The sequence below is a fragment of the Mauremys reevesii genome, linkage group 2 (genome assembly GCF_016161935.1).
Source record: "Mauremys reevesii isolate NIE-2019 linkage group 2, ASM1616193v1, whole genome shotgun sequence".
In the NCBI taxonomy this organism is placed as follows: domain Eukaryota; kingdom Metazoa; phylum Chordata; order Testudines; family Geoemydidae; genus Mauremys; species Mauremys reevesii.
In genome coordinates, this window is record NC_052624.1 from 207,331,962 (window position 1) to 207,349,215 (window position 17,254).

The 17,254-nt window shown below is 43.1% G+C and overlaps 1 long non-coding RNA gene across 1 annotated transcript in view; it reads left to right on the top strand.

Moving 5' to 3' along the window:
* LOC120398570 overlaps positions 1–17,254 on the top strand; it is a 48,803-nt gene that overhangs the window by 24,855 nt on the left and 6,694 nt on the right. Inside the window, exons 2-3 of the long non-coding RNA XR_005594545.1 lie at positions 920–1,142; positions 10,447–10,505. This is a non-coding gene — a long non-coding RNA (uncharacterized LOC120398570). The remainder of the gene's footprint in view (positions 1–919; positions 1,143–10,446; positions 10,506–17,254) is intronic.

Sequence of the window (17,254 nt, forward strand, 5' to 3'; positions counted from 1 at the left end):
CAGAGCACCCCACCCTATTCCTGACTTACCAGACTGGGGCAGGGGCCTGGGGTAAATTGCCCCACTTGCCCCCCTCTGGGCGGCCCTGGTGTAACTTAGCCCATCCCTCAATGCTTTCCAAAACATCTGATTATAAAGGATATATAGATATAGAGCCATGACTGACCTCCTGGCATTAGCCACTGTCAGAAAACAGGATATTGGGCTAGTTGGACCTTTGGTCTGACCCAGTATGGCCATTCTTATGGCATTTTAAAACTTATGCCCACTTATTAACACAAGTCACCATCTCAGTCACCCAAATGCTCCTCTCAGACCCATACTGTTCCAAACCCAGTCTGTAAAGTTGCATCAGTGTACCTGTGACTAGGATTTGGCCCAATGTGTCAGTCTATAATACACAAGGAAACTAAGGGCACTGGAAAAACATAACTTTTTTCCTGTCTCTTAAACAGCGGAAAATTTAAAATGTCTTTTGTCCCAGAGTGAAAGTTCTCACCTCCTCAAATAAAAAAATCTGTACCCAATCAACTAGGCTACAGATCTGAATCCAGATCCAAACCAAAACAAATTCTGTGCAAATCCAACTCAAGGCCCTGATTTAGTAAAGCATTAAGCATGTGCTGAACTTTAATCATACAAATAATTAGGCTGGATTGGGGGCTGCTAATTTCCTGGATTGAGGCCATAAATAGTTAACTGCCCAATAACTAACAAGTGAGTTTTGCTTTTTTTCTTAAGCAATTTATAGTATGTTGGTCATTTTTATCATTACTGCATTTTTTTGGGTAGGAGTTTTGCTGTTGATTTAAACAGGTTTGTGCACGGCATAGGTCTTCCATTTTTACCTTAAGTAAATAGATTAATCTATGTGAAAATGAAAGCTGCTGTGTTCAGGCTTTTTTTTACTCTAACTTAGGTGTAACTTGTTGGCAGCTCAGAGACAAGAAAGGACAGGTGACAACAATCCCAGCTCAACACTATTGTATTCTACCAAGTTATGTTGCCCTAGTCACAACACTTGGAGGAAGTTCCACACAAACAGAGGAAGCAGAATTTGTTCTGAGAAGAAATTAGTAGCTGCATTACTACCCTCTCAGCACTGATGCCTACAGAAGATAAAACCTGGGAAAAGTCCTCAGGTTCCTATTCTTTATTGTTGCTGCCTGGGATTTAACTTGTATGTCTGAACTATGTACATATTTCACTGACTTTGGTGGGGCGCCATTAGTGCATTTACATGGGCTGAGACAGTGACAGGACTGCTGATGTTTACAGTAACAGGTTAGGCCTACTTTATGCCAAAGTATTCTTATTTTTTAAAATAATTGGTGCAACCTGACCCCTTTCCCCCTCTCTATTGTTTTGTCTGCTGGGGTTGTGGAAGAAGGAAGCAGTAAATTACTAAAGAAAATAGCTTTTATCTTGCCAGGACGTGTTGCTTTGAACTTGGATGATATCAACATATCAATCAGATTTACTGATGTGTTAAACAAGGTTGTCCCTGGTTTATGGCTCGCTGAGGTTGGAAGTTGAAATGAGGGCTTGACTGCATTAGGAACCCTTGCTACAAGTGTAACTACGCCAGTGTAACTCTCTCACACAGGGTAAATACATTGCACTATTAAGTGGGGCACCTGGTTTCCTTTTCCTTTGTCACACTGGTACAAGCCCATTTTACAGAAGTGCCGCACATCAACACTGGGAATTTGCTCCAGTGTAGTTCGGTATAGCTACAGCAATGCAAAAATCCCTAATGGGGACAAACCCAGAAATCAGAAGATACTTGTTCCCCCATATAAAATGCTCTTTAGAGTGCACTTACAAAAGGCAGTATTCTGAGACTAGCTGTCCAGGGCACATCCAAGTCTTGGCCAGTGAGGTGGAAAATGAACTAAATAGCTGGCATTGGTTCGACTTCAGTGAAGTTACTAATTCCAAGCCTTTATGTGGCTTCAAAGAATTGCCAGCTCTGTTTTTTTTTCCTGTGGTATGGTATTTACATTAGTTCATGACATTTTAGGCCTGGGGTGGCTTGTTTAAGTGCATTAAATGCTATTGCTTTCTTTGTGAATGACAGCAAATTGGTTCAGCTACTCGGCATTTAAAAAACAAAACAAAGTGGCTACTCAGTTGAACTGGTCCAGATTTGCCATGCAGAGAAGTGACATGCAGGGATCAAATTGGTTTTAAAAAAAAAAAAGTGGAGGTACTAATCCAAGCTCCTCCCATTTGTAACGTCAAAATAACATGCCTAGGTCTGCCAATTTTGGCTGGATGTGTTGCTGGGGGTTTCATCACATGACAATCTTTAAAGATTAATCTTTAATTCCTGGAGTCTCCAAGACAACCTGGACAGTAGGCAACCCCATGGACATGCCACTCAGAGTAGATTGTACTGACCTTCAAAGTACGATTGCCTTCTTCCTTCTTGCATATTTTGATAAGCAGTAAAATTAAGAATGCCGATATAATTAGGCTTCAGAGTCAACATCCCAGTGAGAGAGAGGGAAGTGGATATGTCTGGCAGAGCTATTTCAGGCTGTCTGTAGACAGCACAGTGATTTATGTTTGTATTCCATTTTAAAGCTCCTTTCTCAATTGACAGCATTAGAGACTTTGGGCCAGATCCTCCTTTAGGATAATTTAGTGTGGCATACTTCAATTCAGGGGAACTATGACCATTTATAAAAACCAATACTACAGCTTTTTTAATGAAAACTCAGCTTCTGGAGCACTATGCAGTCAGCCACCAAGGAAAATTCAGTGCAGGAGATCATCTAGTCCAACTCCCTTTTCAAATCAGGACCAACCCCAACTAAATCATCCCAGCCAGGACTTTGTCAAGCCGGGCCTTAAACCTCTGAGGATGGAGAATTCCACCACCTCTCTAGGTAACCCATTCCAGTGCTTCACCACCCTCCTAATCTCCAACCTAGACCTTCCTCTCTGCAACTTGAGACCATTGTTTCTTGTTCTGTCATCTGCCACCACTGAGAACAGCCTAGCTCCATCCTCTTTGGAACCCCCTTCAGGTAGTTGAAGGCTGCTATCAAATCCCCCTCATTCTTCTCTTTTGCAGACTGAATAATCCCAGTTCCCTCAGCCTTGCCTCGTAAATCATGTGCCCCAGCCCCCTAATCAGTTCTGTTGCCCTCCGCTGGACTCGCTCCAATTTGTCAACATCCTTTCTGTAACAGGGGCCCCAAAACTGGACACAATACTCCCAGATGTGGCCTCACCAGTGCCGAGTAGAGGGGAATAATCTCTTCTTGATCTGCTGGCAATGCTCCTATTAATACAGCCCAATATGCCATTAGCCTCCTTGGGAACAAGGGCACGCTGTTGCCTTATATCCAGCATCTTGTCCACTGTAATTCCCAGGTCCTTTTCTGCAAAACGGCCGCTTAGCCAGTCAGTCCCCAGCCTGTAGCAGTGCATGGGATTCTTCCATCCTAAGTGCAGGACTCTGCACCTTGTCCTTGTTGAACCTCATCAGATTTCTTTTGGCCCAATCCTCCAATTTGTCTAGGTCACTCTGGACCCTATGCCTACCCTCCAGCATATCTACTTCTCCCCCCAGTTTAGCATCATCCACAAACTTGGTGAGGATGCAATCCATTCCATCATCCAGATCATTAATGAAGATGTTGAACAAAACCGGCCCCAGGACTGGTCCCTGGGGCACTCCGCTTGATACCAGCTGCCAGCTAGACATCGAGCCATTAATCATTACCCATTGAGCCCTGACGATCTAGCCATCTTTCTATCCACTTTATAGTCCATTCATCCAATTCATACTTTTTTAACTTATTGTCAAGAATACTGTGGGAGACCATATCAAATGCTTTGCTAAGGTAAAGTTATATCACGTCCACTGCTTTCCCCATATCCACAGAGCCAGTTATCCCTTCATAGAAGGCAATCGGGTTGGTCAGGCATGACTTGCTCTTGGTGAATCCATGTTGACTGTTCCTGATCACCTTCCTCTCCTCCAAGTGCTTCAAAATGGATTCCTTGAGGACCTGCTCCATGATTTTTCCAGGGACTGAAGTGAGGCTCACTGGGCCATAGTTCCCCAGATTCTTCTCCTTCCCTTTTTAAAAGATGGGCACTATATTTGTCTTTTTCCAATCTGGGACCTCCCCTGATCACCATGAATTTTCAAAGATAATGGCCAATGGCTTTGCAATCACATCAGTCAACTCCCTGAGCACCCTCAGCTGCAGTAGATCCAGACCCATGGACTTTTGCATGTGCAGCTTTTCTAAATAGTCCTTAACCTGTTCTTTCACCACTGAGGGCTGCTCACCACCTCCCCATACTGTGCTGCCCAGTGCAGCAGTCTGGGAGATGACCTTGTCTGTGAAGACCGAGGCAAAAAAGCATTGAGTACTTGAGCTTTATCCACATTTGTCACTAGGTTGCCTCCCCCATTCAGTAAGGGTCCCACACTTTCCCTGCCATTCTTCTTGTTGCTAACATACCTGTAGCAACCCTTCTTGTTACCCTTCACATCCCTTGCTAGCTGCAACTCCAATTATGCTTTGGCCTTCCTGTTTATACCCCTGCATGCTCGAGCACTATTTTTTATACTCCTCCCTAGTCATCTGACCAAGTTTCCACCCTGTTTAGGAAGCCAACCAGGGATTGCCAAAGGGCTATCTAGCAAAAACAGACCAGAGATTCCTGTGATGTGTTGAACCCCCCTCTTCTGTGATGCCACTTGATGTACTGGGATTTCACTGAGCCTGCCTGCTCCATTAGCCTGGGCTCCTGCTCCCTGTTTTGCTGAATCAGGCCCTCTGGCAGCACAAACACACAGGTAGGAATGCACCAGCTGTAGAATCAGTCTGCAAACAGCTCTCTATGAGGAGATTCAGCTAGGAAATTACCCAGCACTCAATTGCAGCTCTCCTCTGGGAAGTACACACAAAATAATATTGTCTTGTGCTGTAGAGAAAGTTATACAGCATAACCTCATACATTTGTCCCCTCCCTCATTGGGGGGGGAAAATATGTACAACTTCTTCTCTTCTCCCTCCCCAGTTATAAATTGCATAAACTGGGTTTAATAAACAAAAACAAGTTTAACTATAAAAGGCAGATTAAGTGACTATAAGGGACAGCAAACAGAACAAGTCAGGTTACTAAGCAAATAAAACAAAACACACATACTAAGCTTAAGATCTTAAAGAGACTGGCTTAAAGAAGTAATTTCTCACCCTAAATGTTTTAGGCAAGTTGCAGAGTTTCTGTAGCTTAGAGTTCCAGGTATTTCTCTTTACAGACTAGACTCTCTTGTTTTAGTCTGGACTCAGCCCTTGCCTTTCCCATAGCTCAGTTCCTTTGTCTCTTCAGGGACTTTCAGCAGTCTTTCTTCTTGGGCAGGAAGACAATGGAGAAGAGTCCTGTTTGCCTTACTCCCCAGCCTTAAATAAGATTTACATAAGGCAGGAATCTTGTTTCCCAGTCTTCACCTCCCCCTCCTTTTAGTGCAAAATTACTAGAAGTCTAAGATGGTGGTTAGTGTCAGGTGACAGGACCACTGGACCTGGTAGTGTTACAGCTACATCCCAGGACACTAATCTTTCTCTCCTTCCTGAGAGATCTTCAACATCTAACTGTTTCTTCCTACTGGCCCATCAAGGCTGATGGCCTGTTCTCTGGTGGGTGTTGCTCAAATACATACAGATATAACTGTTACATAGTCAATATTCCTAACTTTAGATACAGAAATGGTACATGAATACATATTGGAAAGGTTATGATTTACTGAATGCAATTAGCCAATGATACCTTACAAGACCCATCTTGCATAAAATATGTTATGCCATATCCATATAAGCATATTTCCATAAAGAATAGGGGGTGTAACATCACAGTTCCCTCCTTAGTAATAGTAGTAAAGATGAATAAATCCAAGAACTGCTAAATCAGGACAGACAATAATAAACCAATGAGATTGCATTACACTCTGAAATGCACACAATTCCCTTCCCAGTTTACACATCCCCACCTCACCCACATTCATGATGGTACCATTGGACAGAGTATGAAAAAACAAGAAATGCACGGTAAAATATCCTGTAGAAGGGACAAGACCAAAATAAGGCAACCTGGAGTTCTAGACACATGCCCTGCCCTCCCCCATGACCCACCTCCTGTACCTTTTAAATTGCCTCTTCTTGGGCTTTCAGGGGGCACCCATACAAGAGCAATCGGTTAGGCAGATGGGAGACCCACCATTCCTGTTTTAGTGAGATGGGCATCCCCCTTCTCAGACCACTGCTTCTTGTCTGACGTGAGGAAGGGGCCTGCTCTTGGAGGGGAGAGCGGGGACATGGCTCCACCCTTCTGGGCAAAAAATTCTGTGTGGAAGGACACTTACTAACACCAGCCCAGCAGAGCCATGATCGGAAGGCAACAGAGGCCTCTTCACCCACAGAGACTGTCTGGTGTGGTATTCATGAGGACCTCCAAGACCAATGGATTAGCAACCCACTGAGGTTTCACTTCTTAAAGCTATTGTTTCAAGCACACATTACTGCATTGATTACACTGGGGTCAGCTTTTCACAACTACAAGGGCTGGGAACATTTATTTGTTTTTAATAAAAAGAGAAGACTCTGCTTAAGGGACTTGCCCCAGCACTCAGGTGTCCACCTCCCTTGGAGTGCAGACCCATAGGTATATTGTCTTGCGCTGCAGCAATATCTATATAACGTAAGCTTATACATTTGCCCTCTCCCTCAGTGTGCAGGAAGATGTGCACAACTTCTTCCCCATTTAGAAATTACAGAAACTGGGTTTAATAATAAACAAAACAAATTTTATGAACTGTAAAAGGCAGATTTTAAGTGGTTAAAGGGATAGCAAACAGAACAAAGCAGATTACTGAGAAAATAAAACAAAACACACAAACAAAACTTGATTGACTGAAGAAACAGGTTACAAAATGCAGAATTGCTGTAGCTCAGAGTTCCAGTTATTTTTACAAACTGGACCCCTGTCTCAGTCTGGCTTCACCCCTGCCTTTCCCTTCAGGTTAGTTCCTTTGTCCTTTCAGGTTCTTTCAGCAGTCCTTCTTGGGTAGCCATGGAGGAGAGTGGAATGCCTTCCTCCCAGCCTTAAACAGAATTTACATAAGGTGGGAAGCTTTGTTTCCCAAACTTGACCTCCCCATCCTTTTTAGGAGAAAGTGACGAAGTCCAAGATAATGTTTAGTATCAGGTGCCAAGTCCACCTGATCTAGTAGTGTCAGTTACGTCCCAGGATGCCTCTCAGGAAGCAGAGATTAGTATCTTTAGTCTTGTTGCTGCTTCCTAATAGCTCATCAAATTTGATGGCTTGTTGGCTGGTGGGTGTCTTCCTAATACACACCTAGTTGTAATTGTTACATAGTTCAGATTCCTAATTTTAGATACAGAAATGATACATGCATACAAATTGGATAATCACATTCAGTAAATTATAACCTTTCCAATGATATCTCACATGAGCCATCTTGCATAAAATATGTTATGCCATATCCATATCAGAAGTATATTTTTGTAAAGAATATGGAGTGTAATGTCACAATGATGTAATGCTTTTGACAGAGACCCACATGACAGTCTCACAAGAAAATGAAGGAAATGTGTTTTAGATGAAATTACTATAAGGTGGGTGCACAACTGAAAAGTAATGATCAGTGGTTCACTGTCAGATGGGGAGAGTGTAACTACTATGGTCCCAAAGGGATCTATCATGGGTCAGATACTAATCAATATTTTCATTCGATATTGAAGTGGAGAGTATGCTTATAAAATTTGCAGATGACACCAAGTTGGGACAGTTGCTAGTACTTTAGAGGACAGGCTTAGAATTCAAAACAACCTTGATAAATTGGAGAATTGATCTGAGTTCAACATTGAAGATGAAGTTCAATAAAGATGTGGAAACTACTTCACTTAGTAGTTTTGCATTTGATTTTTTTCCTAAATTAGGAGTAACTGGCTAGGTGGTAGAACTGCTGCAAAGGATCTCGGGGTTATAGTCGATCACAAATGGAATATGAGTCATCAATGTGATTCAGCTGCGAAAAAAGCAAATATCATTCTGGGGTGTATTACCAGGAATGTCATATGTAAGACAGGGGAGGTAATTGTCCTGCTCTAATCAGCACTGGTGATAAAGGGTTTAGAAAACCTGACCCATGAGGAAAGGTTAAAAAAACAACTGGGCATATTTAGTCTTGAGAAAAGAAGACTGGTGGACGACCTAATAAGTCTTCAAATATTTTAAAGGCTATTATAAAGAGGACAGTGATCAATTGTTCTCTATGTCCAGTGAAGGTAGGACAAGAAGTAATGGGCTTAATCTACAGTAAGGGAGAGTTGGAAAGTTGTTTTTTCCAAAAAATCTAACCTAACTATAAGGATAGTGATGCAATAGAGGGGGTGTTATGTGACCTACCCAGTGCTGATCGGGTATGTGCTTCACAGTTAAACCCTCCAAAGAATTTGAAGATTTACCCATATCAGGGGAGGCTAATTCTTACTGTGGAGATTCTGAAACATACCTGCAGGAGCGTCCCTGTGCCCAGGGCAGCATAACTATCTCCAGGAGGACAGGAATTGGGGGTCACTATCCTGTCATCCTCCAACTTTGAATGAGAGGGTGGTCCAGTCACCATCCACTCTTAGCCTGGCAGGTTATGGCACTAATCATCTCTTGCCACAAGGAAAAGGGATCCCCAGAGTACAACCGGAAACTGGAGTACTGCAGTGCCCCCTTAATTCTCCAGTCTGGGCTGTCTCTCAATGCTTTGCTAGTGACAAGCAGTGAACCCCTCTAGGTGTTATCACTGAGCCCCAGCATGTGGAGCCCCACACCCAGTTAAATTACGTGAATGCTCCCTGAGCCACTCACAAATCACCCAAAGAAAGGCACCAGCAAATGTCCCAAGCCCCCAGCCTTGCACCTCAGAACTATACTATTTTGCCCTGGTCAGAAGCCTTGTTACCCAGTCTGCTCCTCCCTTGATGTGGCGAGGAGACACACACTAGCCTTTGTAAACTGAGCTGAGATTTCCCAAGTGCTTCAATCAAAACACACTGTTTTAGGTAAAATATAAAACAGATTTATTAACTACAGAGAGGTTTTGTCATAAGTGATAGTTACCAAAGAAAATAAAAGGTAAACAGACAATCTAAATCTTAAACCTTATTAAATTAGGCAGTATTTGGATCAAGCAGTTTTCCTCACCCCACTGGATGTTGAAGGTAGGCTAGTGATTTTAATACACAGGCTTCTCCTTTAAGCCTGGGACTAGTCTCCTTGGCTCAAGTCTTTTTGTCTTCTCTGTGTTGCTTCTAGCATAGGTGGGGGGAGGAGAAGTCAAAGCATGATCCCATTGTCCCCTATTTGTATCCTCAGTCTAAGTGCCTGAAAAACACTATCGCAGACTTGTCCTGGTGGATTTTGCTGAGGCATAGTTGAACAATCCCCCATTGTGTCATGCTTACACAGCCCCAGGGTGGATAAAAATCAATGATTTTTTTTATTTATTTAAATTGGATGTTTTTGATAAGTTTTTTCCTCAAAAAGCATTTTATCTAAAGATAGTTTGTTTAAGATATCTTATAGCTCAAAGATATCTCATCATGGAATAGGGGTTATAAATTCTAATTCTATAGTATGAAACAATATATTCATGTAATGTTTAAGAAAAGTTTTGTAAATGAGTTCCAATAGTTCATGGATTAGAGACCCAATCTTACAGGATTCCAGGGGCTTCTGTATAGATTTAGGTTAATCTTTCTATCTATCTGGGTAGATAGAAAGATTAACCTAAATCTATACAGAAGGGACTCAGTGCTCAGTCTAGAAGATACTATCAGAGATGCTTAGTTTTGCAGTTCTCAAACTGTGGATTTGTGTCTCCAGAGACGACATGCTTGTTAACAGCAAAACTGTTTTTAAATAAAATATAGAGGTGAGAAATAATAGACCTCAACCCTATTGTTCCTCTGCAAATTTGTGTACATAGTCAATCCCTTACCTCTCTCTAAAAGTGAAAAGGTTCAAAAAGTTAATAAATAGAAGATTGTTGGGGGCGGAATAGAACTGGACAAGGAGAAGACGTCTGGAGATAAATGTAGGAAGGGAGGGACAGGCAGTAGAAACAAAAGTGAAACTGCTTGAGCAGCATATTCCAGAAGTCTGGAGGTCTTTCTGAGTGTAGTCTTTACTGATTTGAGATCTACCATACCATTCTCTCACTAGAAGGGAAAACCTATAATGGCAGCAGGCCATAAAAGAGACCCAGTTTGGGAATATTTAATGAAGTTCCTCTACCTGTGGGTAAGACAGGCATGCGTGCAAAATGCAAACAGTGCAAAAAAGAAATGCAAGACCTGGTTGCCCAAATGAAACAACATCATGAGAAGTGTTCCTTCTTAGGAGGAAGCTGCATGATGGAAAGGAACATGATGACGGAAAGGAAAATGCAGGATCTTCAGGTTGGTGAACTTTTTTTTTTATTTCATACTTCTTTCTTAAGGACTGCCTGTCTTCCTTCTGGACTATTCTTGAATTCTGATATTTGAGAGAAAAATATTGTTACTCTATGGTACTATCATTTTAGATGCAGTTGTGATAAAATAAATAGCTGAAATAAGCAGATCTTCCTTTTTACAATTTCATCTTTAAAGTAGTATTGGGTGTCAGTGAATGCAATGAGTAATACTAAATGAGCAGTATGGTAATAACTTATTTTGTTTAGGAGAATCCATCCTCAACATACAGGATTCTGAAGACTATCCACCCTCAAGACCACCATTTTCTATAGTTTCAGAATTATCTGCCAATGATAGTGTTTCAGTCACATCATGTATGTCACATAGCCACAGTATATCACCTGTAGCAGAAAGGGGGGGGGGAAATCTCCATCTTCCAGAAACAACCATAGATAAGTTTGTGATAAGAATGAGCAGATTACAAAAAGAGGTACTTGATGAAAAAATTGCCTGGCTTGTTTATGCAACAAACTCTCCTTTTGGTATGATTGAGAACCCACACTTCATTAACATGGTTCAGTCATTAAGACCAGGATACAGTCCATCCAACAGAGCAGATGTCGCAGGCAAATTGCTGGATAAAATTTGTGAAAGAGAAATTGAGCAGTGTGCAAAAGGTCTAGAGGGTAAAATTGTTAACCTGATTCTTGATGGGTGGAGCAATGTCCACAAAGATTCTGTGACAACAGACGAAGAAAATGTCTTCCTTACAGAAACAATTGATACATCAGGAAATGCACATGCAGCAGAATACTTAAAGAAGTAGCAGTAAAAGCTATAACAAACTGTGGAGGGAAAAATCAAATGTCTAGTGCGCAGCTTGGTCACAGACAATGCTGCAAATGTATCCAAGATGAGAAGAAATTCATTAGAGAATGAAGAATCTCAAGCTAATAACATACAGTTGGAGTGCTCATTTGATGCACCTTCTAGCCAAAGACTTCAGTGTTCTAGAAATAAAGGCTAATGTTGAAATTGCAAAATACTTCCATAACAACCACTTTGCAGCAGCTGCTCTAAAAAAAGTGGGAGGAACCAAGCTAACTCTCCCACAAGACATGCGATGGAACTCAGTAGTGAACTGTTTTGAGCACTATATCAAGAACTGGCCTAATCTTTTGACAGTTTGTGAACACAGTTGTGAAAAAACAGATGGCATTGTCACAGCCAAAGTTCTCAACGTTGGGCTTCAAAGAAATGTTGAACGTATGCTGAGTACCCTGAAGCCTATTTCTGTAGCCTTGAACAAAATGCAGGGAAAAAGCTGTTTTGTTGCCGATGCTGTTGAAATTTGGAAGGATCTGAGTGAGATCTCAAAAAGAGAAATATGCAATGACAGTTAAATTACAAGCATTAAAAAAAAGAATGGGACAAGCACTATGTCCAGCTCATTTTCTTGCAAATATTCTCAATATTCAGTACAACAGTCAAACCTTAACTGCTGAAGAAGAGGAGTTGGCTATGACATGGACATTCAGCAATCATCCCTCCATAATGTCAACTATAATAAACTTCAGAGCTAAGGGTGAACCGTTCAAGAAACATATATGTTTGCTGATGTTTTAAAGACAGTCACACCAGTGAACTGGTGGAAGTCACTTAAGCACTTGGATTCAGAGACTGTTGAAGTGATCTCACTTTTAACAGCAGTAGCTTCTTCTGCCGGTGTAGAACGAATATTTCTTCCTTTGGACTAATTCATTCCAAATTGAGAGATCGTTTAGGACCTAGGAAAGCTTGTTTTTCTTTTCCAGATTATGAACAAACAGGAAGGTGAAGACTACTGAGTTAGCAGCAGAAGCCAATATTAAGTTGACCTGGCTGACATAGTTGATTGGATTTTTTTTATTTTTTTTTTAATATTTCATTTAACTATTAGTTAAAATCAGGTTTGTTTTTGTTAAAATTGTTTTTAAAGAACTTGAATGTTCAATTACATTCAAAAATTCATATGCTTGTTTTGTTAAATATTTGCTGTTGAAGAAAATCCAGAATGCATAACATTGTTTTAGTTTCCCTTGATGGTGTTCCTTGAATAGATATGCGGACAGAGTTGGCACCAGGGTTTGTTGTAGAGTTTGGTTCCTGGGTTAGTGTTTTTGTTGTATGGTGTGTAGTTGCTGGTGAGTATTTGCTTCAGGTTGTGGGGGCTGTCTGTAAGCGAGGACTGGCCTGTCTCCCAAGGTCTGTGAGAGTGAGGGATCGTCCTTCAGGATAGATCTTGTAGATCTTTGATGCGCTGGAGAAGTTTTTAGTTGGGGGCTGTAGGTGACGGCTAGTGGCGTTCTGTTACTCTCTTTGTTGGGCCTGTCTTGTAGTAGGCAACTTCTGGGTACCCTTCTGGCTCTGTCAATCTGTTTCTTCACTTCACCAGGTGGGTATTGTAGTTTTGAGAATGCTTGATAGAGATCCTGTAGGTGTTTGTCTCTGAGGGATTGGAGCATCTGCGGTTGTATCTTAGAGCTTGGCTGTAGATAATGGATCGTGTGATGTGGTCTGGATGAAAGCTGGAGGCTTCTAGGTAAGTGTAGCAGTCAGTAGGCTTCTGGTATAGGGTGGTGTTTATGTGACCATCACTTATTAGCACTGTAGTGTCTAGGAAGTGGTATCCTTGTGTGGACTGGTCCAGGCTGAGGTTGATGGTGGGGTGGAAATTGTTGAAATCCTGGTGGAATTCCTCAAGGGCCTCCTTCCCATCAGTGGTGTAGACAGGTTCTAAGAGCAGGGGGAGCAAACATTAAAAAGGTGCCCCCCCTTGGCTCCTCCTCTGGTCATGCCCCCTTGGCTCCTCCCACCGTGCCGTGCTCCCCCCATGGTCCCCCCCTTCAAGCCTGGGGTGCGGCAGCCCCATGTGTGTGCAGGGAACAGAGGGGGTTACAGCCTGGATCGGGGTTACAGGGCCCGGCTCTGCTCAGGGATTCTGACCCCTCACGGCTGGCCAGGAACGCAGCTCCTGGCGGGTCTGGGCCCCTTGGGCAGTTTGGGGGAGTCTCTGTGCTCCAGGCTGAGCGCCGGCTGCCCTAACTCATCCCCCGCTTGCCCGGCTCAGGCTGGGCGGCAAAGAGACAGAGGCTCCCACCTAGGCTGAGATCCCCGCATGCCTCGTCAACATGGTTTCTGTAAAGGGAAATCATGTCTTACTAATCTACTGGTATTAGAGTTCTTTGAAGGGCTCAACAAACATGTGGACAAGGGGGATCCGGTGGACATAGTGTACTTGGATTTCCAGAAAGCCTTTGACAAGGTCCCTCACCAAAGGCTCTTACGTAAATTAAGTTGTCATGGGATAAAGGGGAAGGTCCTTTCATGGATTGAGAACTGGTTAAAAGACAGGGAACAAAGGGTAGGAATTAATGGTAAATTCTCAGAATGGAGAGGGGTAACTAGTGGTGTTCCCCAAGGGTCAGTCCTAGTACCAATCCTATTCAATTTATTCATAAATGATCTGGAGAAAGGGGTAAACAGTGAGGTGGCAAAGTTTGCAGATGATACTAAACTACTCAAGATAGTTAAGACCAAAGCAGATTGTGAAGAACTTCAAAAAGATCTCACAAAACTAAGTGATTGGGCAACAAAATGGCAAATGAAATTTAATGTGGATAAATGTAAAGTAATGCACATTGGAAAAAATAACCCCAACTATACATACAATATGATGGGGGCTAATTTAGCTACAATGAGTCAGGAAAAAGATCTTGGAGTCATCGTGGATAGTTCTCTGAAGATGTCCACGCAGTGTGCAGAGGCGGTCAAAAAAGCAAACAGGATGTTAGGAATCATTAAAAAGGGGATAGAGAACAAGACGGAGAATATAGTATTGCCCTTATATAAATCCATGGTACGCCCACATCTCGAATACTGTGTACAGATGTGGTCTCCTCACCTCAAAAAAGATATTCTAGCACTAGAAAAGGTTCAGAAAAGGGCAACTAAAATGATTAGGGGTTTGGAGAGGGTCCCATACGAGGAAAGATTAAAGAGGCTAAGACTTTTCAGCTTGGAAAAGAGGAGACTAAGGGGGGATATGATAGAGGTATATAAAATCATGAGTGATGTTGAGAAAGTGGATAAGGAGAAGTTATTTACTTAGTCCCATAATACGAGAACTAGGGGTCACCAAATGAAATTAATAGGCAGCAAGTTTAAAACAAATAAAAGGAAGTTCTTCTTCACGCAGTGCACAGTCAACTTGTGGAACTCCTTACCTGAGGAGGTTGTGAAGGCTAGGACTATAACAATGTTTAAAAGGGAACTGGATAAATTCATGGTGGCTAAGTCCATAAATGGCTATTAGCCAGGATGGGTAAGAATGGTGTCCCTAGCCCCTGTTCGTCAGAGGATGGAGATGGATGGCAGGAGGAAGATCACTTGATCATTGCCTGTTAGGTTCACTCCCTCTGGGGCACCTGGCATTGGCCACTGTCAGTAGACAGATACTGGGCTAGATGGACCTTTGGTCTGACCCGGTACGGCCGTTCTTATGTTCTCTATTCTTCCCCGGGGCCCGCCCACCCGCTTCCCCTCACGCACCCCAGAGCAGCGAGAGAGCCGCTAGCTCCATTCGCCTGTCTCCTTCCCCTTCCTCACCCAAGGCCACCCTCGCTCCTCCGGCCACGCTGCAGGCTGCCATGCTGCGTCCCCCCTCACACACATGGCTCCTCTGGCTGCACCGCCCCCCCATGGCTCCTCCTGCCGCACTGCGGGCTGCCATGCTGCACCCCCCCATGGCTCCTCCGGCCGCACCGTGCTGCCCCTGTGGCCCCCCAATGGCTCCTCAGGCCGGGCCACCCCCCCTTGCCTTCAGGAGCCTAGCTCCAGCCTGGCGAGCGGAGCATGGACCCTGCCCACTGGCGCCATGGTAACCCCTAACTAAGGCGCCACTTTTGGAAAATGTGCTGAGGGGAAGCAGCTGCTTCCCCTGCACCCCCTTAGCTACGCTACTGCTTCCCATGGGTCCAGACGATGAAGGTGTCATCAATCTAGTGCAAGTAGGGGAGGGGCGCAAGGGGATGAGAGCTGAGGAAGTGTTCTAAATCAGCCATAAAAATTTTGGCATACTGTGGGGCCATGCAGGTACCCATAGCAGTTCTTCACATTAAAAAAAAAAAAGTATCTGTTCCCAGGGACCCTTTTTTTTCCCCCCTCTTCCCATGTTGCCTGCTAAATATCTTGTTTATATTTTTTAATTTCTATTTTTTCTCTCTCTCCCTGACTATCCCTTGTGTGTCTCCATGGCTATGGTCATGAAACTGTGCACTTAACCACTCTGATCTCACTCTGCTCTACTGCTGTGTCTCTTCTGCCAGGCTTTATCCCCTCCCCTAGGTACAGTGCTGATCTTATCCCTGACTTTGCAGTGCTGGGCTTTGTGCTGATAGCATAACATCACAGATTCCTTCTCTCAGGGAAGAAAATAGTCTAACTCTCACTTTCATTTGAAGTCTTTTTCTAATAGATAATGCAAAGAAGTCACTTCCTCACTCCCTGCATTCTGGAGCAGGGGAGCAGACAATGTCTCTAATACTTTTTCCTCTGTCGCCTTAGTCTCACAATTGTCTTACTCTGGGTTTCCACTACATGTTGTCTCCCAACTTCTTCCAGTCTCTGATTGTGTGGTTCTGCTTTCTTTTCCATATCTCACTGTGATGAGCATCTTCTTGTAGGAAAATTCTGGTTAGGGACTTGTAGAGATCTCACTTGTGATTTCTGATCTTTTCCATGATGAGCCAAGATGGGCGAGGTAATATCTTTTATTCAACCAACTTCTTTGGTGAGAGAGAAGCTTTTGGGCTTAGAGACCTGAAGAAGCGCTCTGAATGACTCAAAAGCTTGTCTCTCTCACCAACAGAAAGTTGGTCCAATAAAAGATATTTATCTCATCCCCTCCACACACACTTATCTCTCGAATATCCTAGGACCAACACGGCTACAACAGAACTACCTACAACTTTTTCCACAATGGTTATTTTATTTTCCTTTTTTAATATTTGATTAGTATTTTGAAAATTGTTTAATTCTGAGGTTTGAGTACTGCAGAAACTGACGTGTCCTGTCTTAGCATCAATCCCATCACCCACAGTCTCAGCAGTGGGACAAATCTTCATCAGCTTACTGATTTAGGATTTCCCCAATTTAGCTCCCCTGTTTGTACACACATGCACAGTGAGAATCCCATGTCAGTTGTTCAGCAGAGGAATTGGCACTTACTATATCTGTTCTCAGGAACGCAATGACTTTGTCCCTACGCCACATGTTGCCTCTTGAATCCTTCTTTTTATTTTCTCTCTTCTTTCCCTCTCTCTTTCCTCCAGGTGCACCACTGGTCATGAGGACTGTATCTGGCTACTTTGTCCCTTATATGAACACTGAACAGTCCCTTCTGGAAGGGTGCTAGGCTTCAGCTCCCACTAAGGCACAATGCCGACCTCTGGATGTGAGTGTTCTGCAAAAATTTAATGAATCTTCACAGCACCCTTGTCAGGTGAGGGGATATCGTTAGTCCTACATGGGAAACAGAGGCACAGAGATTAAGGCCAAAATTGCCAAAAGTTCCCACAAAGTTCCTGGGTGCCCAATTAGAGATACTTTGAAAAATCAGGCCATAGGTACTTGACATTTTTATAACATTGGGTGCTCAAAGCACAGCTCCCATAAATTGCAGTTGTGAATGCTGAGCGCTTCTGCAAGTCTGG